This window comes from Oncorhynchus tshawytscha, linkage group LG14, assembly GCF_018296145.1.
Source record: "Oncorhynchus tshawytscha isolate Ot180627B linkage group LG14, Otsh_v2.0, whole genome shotgun sequence".
NCBI lineage: Eukaryota > Metazoa > Chordata > Actinopteri > Salmoniformes > Salmonidae > Oncorhynchus > Oncorhynchus tshawytscha.
The window spans coordinates 5042649-5052691 of NC_056442.1; positions in this window are offsets into that span (position 1 = coordinate 5042649).

Sequence of the window (10043 nt, forward strand, 5' to 3'; positions counted from 1 at the left end):
AACAAGTACTGATATTGTATCATATAATATCACTCTGATTTCCAAGAAAACAAATGTAGACATTGATGGTCTGTTTACATATATTTTAGTTTTTTTTCAAAACTGAAAATGGTATAAAACCCGTATAAACTGTATTTATGAATATATGACAATATTTTAGGTTGACAGTATTACATAATTTCCAATATATCACATTCCTTCCTTAAATTGTCCAGCATACATAAAACCAGGATTATGCCTGTACTGCCATTCATTCCAATTAGACTGGTATGGTTTTCTCCCTGACCACAACGGCTGCCATTTTCACTCTATTCTGGAACTTTGAGAGTTTATGACACAGCCCCTCTAGTAATTTAATGAAATCTATTTTGCTACAGAACTTCTCAGAGACTCTTCGAATTGACTGTGCCATCATGTCCCCTCTCTCTATCGACAACTCTGACCATAACTCGAGCAGTTTTTCACATGCAGTGTTTTCAGATTCCAAGTGCACCTTATTATAGTTCACATACAGTGTTTGTTGTCTTGTCCACATCATAGGAGGAAGCTCCAGAGAAGCTGAAATGAAGACAGTTCTCTCTCTGACCTCACATAGTTTGCGTTACAAATGGCACCCTATTCAATTCATAGTGCCATATTTTTTGACCAGGGCCCAGAGGTATTAAAACATGTGCTTCGTTTCTCTTGCTGCGCTGCAGTAGAGCCTCGTCACTGTGGGAGCATGTTGGTTAACCACCACTAGGTGGAGGAAGACTACTACCAAAGACTAGAGGGATGAGAACACAACAGGGCACATAACAGAAAGCACATAACAGTCACTCATAACAACAGGACACATTCGAGCGTATTGTTCATTCTGTATTCTAACCATGGTCATAGGACTGTTTAGGAGACGTCACAGCATTAGTCACCCCTGGTTTACGTCAGACTACTGTTTACTTATCTCTCTGTGTGTGTGTGTGCCTGTGCAACCCCTCCCCCTCTGTGCTAGCTGATGTTATCTCTGTGTGTGTTCAGTAGGAGTCTTTAGGGTCAGGCATATTCACAGCCAAACCTCCAGGTCTCTAGTACTGCTGGTTTTCATTCCTCACTGACTGACAAGCCAGGGCAGCGTTCACCTGGTGTCCCAGGTCTCACACCTGAGATCTGAATCAGCCCCTGATAAGAGGGGAACGATGAGCACTAAAAGGGTGTATATTTGACTGAAAGAGAGTGGAAATGGAAGGAGGAAAGAGAGGAGGTGGAAGGAGGAGAGAGAATATGGAAGGAGGAGAGAGAGGAGGTGGAAGGAGTAGAGACGGGCAGTGGAAGGAGGAGAGAGGGAGGAGTTGGAAGAAGAAAGGGGAGGTGGAAGGAGGAGAGAGGAGAGGTGGAAGGAGGAGAGAGGGGAGGTGGAAGGAGTAGAGAGGGAGGAGGTGGAGGGAGTAGAGAGGGAGGAGGCGGAAGGAGGAGAGAGGGGAGGTGGAAGGTGGAGAGAAAGGAGGTGGAAGGTGGAGAGAAAGGAGGTGGAAGGTGGAGAGAGGGAGGAGGTAGAAGGAGGAGAGAGGGGAGGTGGAAGGAGGAGCGAGAGGGGGTGGAAGAAGTAGATAGGGAGTAGTTGGAAGGAGGAGAGAGGGAGCAGGTGGAACAAGGAGTGAGTGAGGAGGTGGAAGGAGAAGAGAGGGAGGAGGTGGAGGGAGTAGAGAGGGAGGAGGCGGAAGGAGGAGAGGGGAGGTGGAAGGTGGAGAGAAAGGAGGTGGAAGGAGTAGATGGAGGGAGTAGTTGGAAGGAGGAGAGAGGGAGCAGGTGGAACAAGGAGTGAGTGAGGAAGTGGAAGGAGAAGAGAGGGAGGAGGTGGAAGGAGGGGAGAGGGGAGGTGGAAGGAGGAGAGAAAGGAGGTGGAAGGAGGAGAGAGAGGAGGTGGAAGGAGTAGATAGGGAGTAGTTGGAAGGAGGAGAGAGGGAGCAGGTGGAACAAGGAGTGAGGGAGGAGGTGGAAGGAGGAGAGATGGGAGGTGGAAGGAGTAGAGAGGGAGGAGGTGGAGGGAGTAGAGAGAGAGGAGGTGGAAGGAGGAGAGAGAGGAGGTGGAAGGAGTAGATAGGGAGTAGTTGGAAGGAGGAGAGAGGGAGCAGGTGGAACAAGGAGTGAGGGAGGAGGTGGAAGGAGAAGAGAGGGAGGAAGTGGAAGGAGGAGTGAGGGGAGGTGGAAGGAGGAGAGACAGGAGGTAGGAGAGAGAGGAGGTGGAAGGACGAGAAAGAGGAGGTAGAAGGAGTAGAGAGAGAGGAGGTGGAAGGAGAGGAGAGGGAGGAGGTGGAAGGAGAGGAGAGGGAGGAGGTGGAAGGAGGAGATGGGGAGGATAGGGAGGTTGAAGGAGGAGAGAGGGGAGGTGGAAGGAGGAGAAAGGGGGGAGATGGAAGGAGGAGTGAGGAGGTGGAAGGGTAGTAGAGAGGGGTGGAGGAGGTGGAAGGATAAGAGAGGAGGTGGAAGGATAAGAGAGGAGGTGAAAGGAGGAGAGGGGGAGGAGGTGGAGGGAGGGAGGAGGTGGAAGGAAGGGTAGAGAGAGAGAGAGGAGGTGGAAGGAGGAGTCAGAGAAGGTGGAAGAATGAGAGGAGGTGGAAGGAGGAGAGAGAGGAGGTGGAAGGAGTAGAGAGGGAGGAGGTGGAAGGAGAGGAGGAGACGGAAGGAGTTGGAAGAATGAGAGGGGAGGTTGAAATAGGAGCGAGAGGAGGTGGAAGGAGGAGAGTGGAGAGTAGGAGGAGAGGATCTTACTCACATGGCAAACACATGGCACACGCTGACACGCAACACACACTGACTGTTCCTGATCTGACTGGCTCTTGCTTCAGTCTATGCAGTGTGTCCTTAAAGAAAGCAGAGCTAGGTTTCAACCCGTCTTAAACACATAGAAACAGATCATATAGAATGTATATTGTTCTGTGTGATATATAGAGGTTGAAATGGAATGCGCATACCTGTGGAAGTGACCTTGGGAAGGGATGACCTTATCAATATCTCTGCCTGCAAATATTGTGTTGCCTTCTGAAGCTCCAACAGCACACACACATCAACATCCCTCCCTGCCTACAAACCTTATCTGCTACATTCTGAAGGATGCTCCATGTTTAGTGTTCCATGAAGGTGACATTGGTGGTAACGCACACACACAAAGACACACACATACACATATATACACACTACACACACACAGGCACACACGGATTACATTGATGCATATGGGTGATACACACACACACACACAATGGAATAGTGTGCCTGATTTTCCCCTAAGCCATGTTCCCTGTGACGCAAAGTAATGTACGTACATGAGTGACATAAGTACAGCGTGCGGGTGTTTGTGTGAGTGTGTATGTGCTCAAAGCTCCAAAGCATCTAGTTTGTTACCTGTCCAGTTCAACCTGCTCCAGGTGTGGTGGTGGCCTGGACACAGTGACCAGGTAAGACCATCCATGATGGCCTGTCCCAAATGGCATCCTATTCCCTTCATAGTGTATGGGCCCTGGTCAAAAGTAGTGCACTACAGTATGGTAGGGAATAGGGTGCCATTTGGGACGGCGATTACTAGAAATCACACTCATCACAAGGCCCCATGTAGATGTGATGGTTGCTGTGTATCGCCCCCCCAACTGTTACAATACCTTCAATTTAACACAATAGAGAAAAAGGCTTCAGGTTATATGGATTATGATCAGGGATCATTTCAGATATTCTTTTCAAGTTGAACTGGAATTTTGATCAATTTTTGTTGTGAGAGATCATCTGAATGTGGGCATATTCATTTTGCATCCTAGCATATGAAGACATGTTTTTAAACCCTCTTTTAGTGTATATGAATGAAGTGTTGAGCGTTATGCAGTTCATTTCAGTGCTCAAAACATAATGACTAGAGTTTAAGTATAGCCTTCATGTAGTTATTGTATTACACTGTTATTTAACTTCACATAATTCTTCATTTGATAATCGGTCAAGGAAAAGCAAAGATTAATGAGTGTGATCGACAGTGTGTGCAATTTGTGCGGTGCTGCTGATATCCCACTAGCTGACGGTTTTCAGTTTGACTGTGTTTCTCCAGAGCTCCGAGGAAACCATCAGTTGACAGTTTCAAGCTCCCCCTAGCTGAATTGATTCTACTATGAGGCCGCTCGAAACGCAGCACCGTATGGCGGGGGTCTGCGATGTTACGTCCTTCTTTAACCAACCCCTTTAAATACACAAAACTCGTCGAAATAAAAAGTAAGCCTATTCCTCTTCTTTGTTGTTTATTTTAGACTTTAAAGTAGTCCGAATTCAAGTTGGGCAGTCATTGGTTAAGAATTCAATGTTTTGTCAAATATGCCCCCCCCCTTGTTCTTGGAAATAGTATATTCCACCATTTATTCCAGGCAAAGACTGACAGTTTTTTGGGTCACAGAACGGCTGTTGAAGTCACCAGTTTACCCTCCCCCCGCCATAATAAGGAATTAGTACATTTATGATAACGAAAAGGTTAGTGGACTGAGGGAGAAAGCATGTTGACATGTCTGCCCATTTCTACTGAATGAAAAGTATTTTGTCATCTTTATTAAAAGGCTTTAATGTTTTCTGGGTTGTTTCTCTAGTCTACCACATCCACCTTTCTTATATAATTTCATGTGAAAATGTAGGCCTGCCTATGCTATAACACATTTATCATAAATGATGACATTATAATAGAGTAATGCCAGTGTATTCCATGCCAGTGCACATCTTAGTGATGGGAACTATGATTGTCATGTTATCATTTTATTTTCTCCAGAATAAAAAAAAAAGAAAAGACACACAGAAGAGATAGAATAATAACATGTTGGACAATTATTCTCAATAACGGAAAACTCTCTCTCTCTCCCCATATCCTGTACTGTACATATGGCTGGTAAATGAACAGTGGTAGCAGTTAAGGGAGAAGGACTAGTGACACTTGACTCCACAGGTCCTATGTAGCCATTCACACAATAATCCTAATGCTTCGAACACAGCTCAAGACCTGGACGATAGCATACATACTCACTGTGTGTGTGTATTTGTGTGTGTGTATTAAAAGAATACAGTGAATCCCCAGGACCAATCAAGCATTAGTGTATTTAAGATCTGACTATCCCCTATGGTGCTTCTGTGGTTGTTGTTGATTATGTTTTTCATGTTGCTACATTGTTAACCCTAAAATCCGGCTTTCTATGTGAAACGGTTTTGCTATATTTCAGTCTTCTGTGATGTATATGAAGTGTAATATTGGGATGCAAACTCAAAATGAAATACATTTCAACTCTATATCTGACATGGTGCAGGTGTCTTCTTTTTAAGCCCACAACCTTGTGTGTGAAGGTGAATACTTGTTTCAAAGTAAATGTGTTTAAGACTACCAATACCATGATTTAGCTCAATGCTGTAAAATGTTTAAATAAAGAAATGCACACATTTATAGTCAAATTTGATCTTTCAAATATATATTTGAATGTTTTTCCTGTTTTGAACAGATATTTTGACACATTTCATCCAGCCACTTGTTATGAACATTTGTCTGCTATTCATTCAAAGTGTTGTGTTTCTGTGATACTCAGAGGCTGAGAAATTGGCGATTGAGCTAATCTGACATACTGACACGATTTAAAATGGCCAACGATATGGTCACTTGTGCCATCAGACTTTGAGCTCTAACTTTGGAACGCTACGGGCTGTCAACTCAGTTCTACTTACATCTGAAACATGACACTCTGGACTTGGTACGGAGACATTGACTAGAAGAATGTGCATTAACATTTGACTTTTTTAATAAAAAAATGGTTCATATGTTGTTTTCACCTCTTTCGACAACTAATAATCTTTAGAACCTTTTAAATCTACATCAGATTTTGACAAGCAATTGATAAACCTTTAAAGCAAAATAGAAAGATGTATGTTTCATTCACCACATCTGGATAGAACATAATAGAATAGAGCAGGTATGTACAAGTGCTTTGTGATGTCTGCAGTAGATACTGCTGAACAGCTAGAATGGACCCATTATGGCTAACACTGGATTAACGTCATCCTTCACCGTGAGTGTGTGTATGTACCCCCGTTAGCTAATGGGGATCATATGTGGAGTCAGCACAGAAACACTAAACAATTTACTTTCCCCACCCCCACCACACTCACAAACATCCTCGGCCTTAAACCCCTCGTCAGTGAGTTACACACTACTCCTTGGGGAGGTAGAGTACAGCCCTGCCACCGTGTGTGTTAGAGATAGGTGAATGGAGGGAGAGGCGAGAAGGGACAGGGAGAGAGGGAGAGAGAGCAGGAGGTATGGAGTGCTCAGAGGGAGAGGGACAGCGGTATAGAACGAGAAAGACAGAGAGAGAAAAGAAAGAGGTTTAGAGGCCCACAGAGGGGTAGAGGGGCCCTGTAGTTCTGGCAGAGGGGCGAGACTGTCAACAACGCATGTATCAAAACCCCCAGACAACACACTCCATATACACACAAACACACAGCCCCTGTTTTTGGTGTGTGTGTACATACATAACACTGCATGTGACACCAAGAGCAGAGGTAAGACAAACATAATGCCAAGCAGAACCTTCTCTACTGGAGAGAGGGGGAGGGAGAAGGAGACAGAGGGGTGAGGGAGAAGGAGACTGAGGGGTGGGGGAGAAGGAGAGAAAGGGGGATGGAGAAGGGGATAGGGGGTGAGAGAAGGAGAGAAAGGGGGAGGAAGAAGTTGAAAGATGGGAGAGGGTGAAGGAGAGAGCGCGAGGGAGGGAGCAGGAGAGGGGGGAGAAGGGGAGAGAGAGGAAGGGAGAAGGAGAGAGAGAATGGGAAAGATGGGAGAGGGAGAAGGGGAGAGAGAGCAAAGGGAGAAGGTGAGAAAGGGGGAGGGAGAAGGAGAGAGGGGGAGAAGGGTAGAGAGGGGGAGGGAGTAGGAGAGAGAGAGGGGGAGGAAGAATGGGAAAGACGGGAGAGGGAGAGGGAAAGCGATAAAGAGAGAGAATATTTAGAGAGAGATTGGGAGGTGGGATAGAATAGAGCGTTATTTATTCAGTCAGCAAACATACCTGGGAAAGTAGTTATGTGGTAATTTTACCTAAAACCATTTAGCAATTCGGGAAATAAAGCAATATTAACACATTACCAGATAACCATTGCAGTAAGAGTTTGATTGAATTCAACATTTAAATAAAATAGTGTTAAAAGCCAAGAACATCAGTGTACTGTCTGTGTAGTAGCAGATCATACCACAGGCTGTGTTCCTTTAATGACAAATCTGTGTGTGTGTGAGCATGTGTATGTATGTGTGAGTGCGTGCGTGTGCGACTGTTAAAACCCTTCTTTAAGAGGACATGCAATCTGGATCCTATTTAACATCCATGTGTTTTTATTTCAGGGATCTTAGGTCAGATGTACTTGACTCCAACTGTTGAAAAATTTGCCATTATTGACACACAGTATCAAAACTTTACTTAGATTGAAGTGGTGATATTTGACATTCTGATCCCAAAGCCTGTGCATGTGTGTGTGTTTGTATGCCTACGATATGACAGTACAGAGTTGTGTTCTGTCAGAAATAGGGCAGGTTAGGTCATAGACAGTTTCATAAGCCCAGTCTGACCTCTTTATACAGACACACACAATCTCTCTCTCCCTCTCTTTTTCTTTCTCTCCTTTAATCTCTCTGAATATTAGTCAACTCTCTCAAATTTCCACATCTCTCTCTTTCTCTCCCTCTGGATCCCCTTTGTTTTCCACTGGCTGATTACAACCACGCTGATACGATTCATATCTACACGTAACAAAAATATAAACGGAACATGTAAAGTGTTGGTTCCATGTTTCATGAGCTGAAATAAAAGATCCCAGAAATATTCCATACCCACAAAAATGTATTTCTCTCAAGTTGTGCACAAATTTGTTTACATCCCTGTTAGTGAGCATTTCTCCTTTGCCAAGATAATCCATCCATCTGACAGGTGTGGCATATCAAGAAGCTGATTAAACAGGATTATCAGTACACAAGTGCACCTTGGGCTGGGGACAATAAAAGGCCATTCTAAAATGTGCAGTTTTGTCACACAACACAATGCCACAGATGTCTCAAGTTTTGAAAGAGCCCGCAATTGGCATGCAGATTGCAGGAATGTCCACCCGAGCTGTTGCAAGAGAATTCAACGTTAATTTGTTTTAGAGAATTTGACAGTACGTCAAACCGGCCTCACAACCACAGACCACGTGTAACCACACCAGCCCAGGACCTCCACATCCGGCTTCTTCACCTGCGGGATTGTCTGAGGGGAGAAGGAGCTGAGGAGTATTTCTGGCTGTAATAAAGCCCTTTTTGTGGGGAAAAACTAATTCTGATTGGCTGGGCCTGGCTTCCCATTAGGTGGGCCTGGCACCCAAGTGGATGGGCCTATGCCCTCCAAGGCCCACACATGGCAGTGCCCTTGCCCAGTCATGAGAAATAGGGCCTAATTCATTTATTTCAATTGACTGATTTTCTTATAAGAACTGTAACTCAGCAAAATCTTTGAAATTGTTGCATGTTGAGATTTATATTTTTGTTCAGTATAAAACAGCAACCTGCCATTTTAGTTTCTGGAAATATGGTCCACCTATATGTTGTGGTGCTAAAACCCATGTACTTACATGGTAATTAGCAGGTAATCATTAGCGAGTAATTAACATGAGCAGGTAAGGTGTAAATACAGTCCAGGTACACATGGTTGCAAAACACCTACAACTGATATACCTGTTTGCAGCTTGCACAAGGAGTGGGGAGGATGGGGAAGATGGGTGGAAGAATTCATGAATGGGAGACAAGGGGAGAGGAAAGAAGAGGAGAGAAAAAAAGAGGCTGAAAAAGCAAGGAGAGGCAGCGTCATACCGAGGCAGTGGTTGTCTGTGGTTTTCCCCTCAGACAGAGTGAAAATAGGGGCGTAGAGAAACCAGGCAGTATGATCTTTAGAGAGATTACATTATAGAGAAATAGAAAGTATTGAGAGAAAACAGAGATTAGAGAGATACAGGAGAAGGTAGACATTTCCCTTAACTCTAAGACTGTGTTTACACAGGCAGGCCAATTCTTCTGATTGCTCAAAAGACCAATTAGTGGAAAAATAATCAGAATAGAATTGGGCTGCATGTGTAAACGCAACCTAGCTGGTCCCAGGTCAGACACTTGTTCAGTCCTGTTAATGGTTATGATCAGAATGTGAGGTTGGGTAACCTGATCCTAGATCTGTAGTTAGAGGTAACAGCTATTCTGAGAGATAGTAGAACTATCAGGAAGTGTGAGAAGCAAAATAGTTAACCACATTGATTCAATGTGCTACTACTTAAACTCACACTCTCTACTAGCTAGATTGTGGTATTGACATGCTCATGTTAGAGCCCTGTTCCAGTAACCTCTTTCTTTCTTACAGCATTGAAACGGGGCCCAAGTCTTTGAGACGAAGCCATCTATTGGAATCTAGTGAATACTGATCCAGAAATCCAACAAACAGCCTAATTGGTGAGTCAAACGGCCTCATTCAATTAGCAATGAAACATGTGAATGTAATATTCTGAGAGGTCCTCTTCTGGAGTGATTGAAAATACAGGTCTGGCTCGATTGAACACAACCTGTTTGGAGTGTGTGTGAGATGTGTGTGTGTGCGCGTGTATACATTAGGGTGAATACCTCTGAATTCCAGGAGTGGAGTTGATTTATAATTACCCTAACGAATCATCCTACCCTATCAGAAATATACACACACACACACACACACACACACACACACACACACACACACACACACACACACACACACACACACACACACAGGCACATTCCCTCAACAGTATGTGTGTTCTGAGAGGTATGTGGGCTCAGGCCAATCGATACTGATGCTATGATGAGACAGTGATAGAGTTTGAGGTCTAGAGCTGAGTAGATACAAACACACTCTCCCTCACTCTCTACCCTATTGGAGCAACACAAGCACACTGACAGCTCTGCCTAGCTAGACTGTGTTTGTGTCCAAGCTCTTGGTACTCTCTCTTTACCCCTTTTTTGG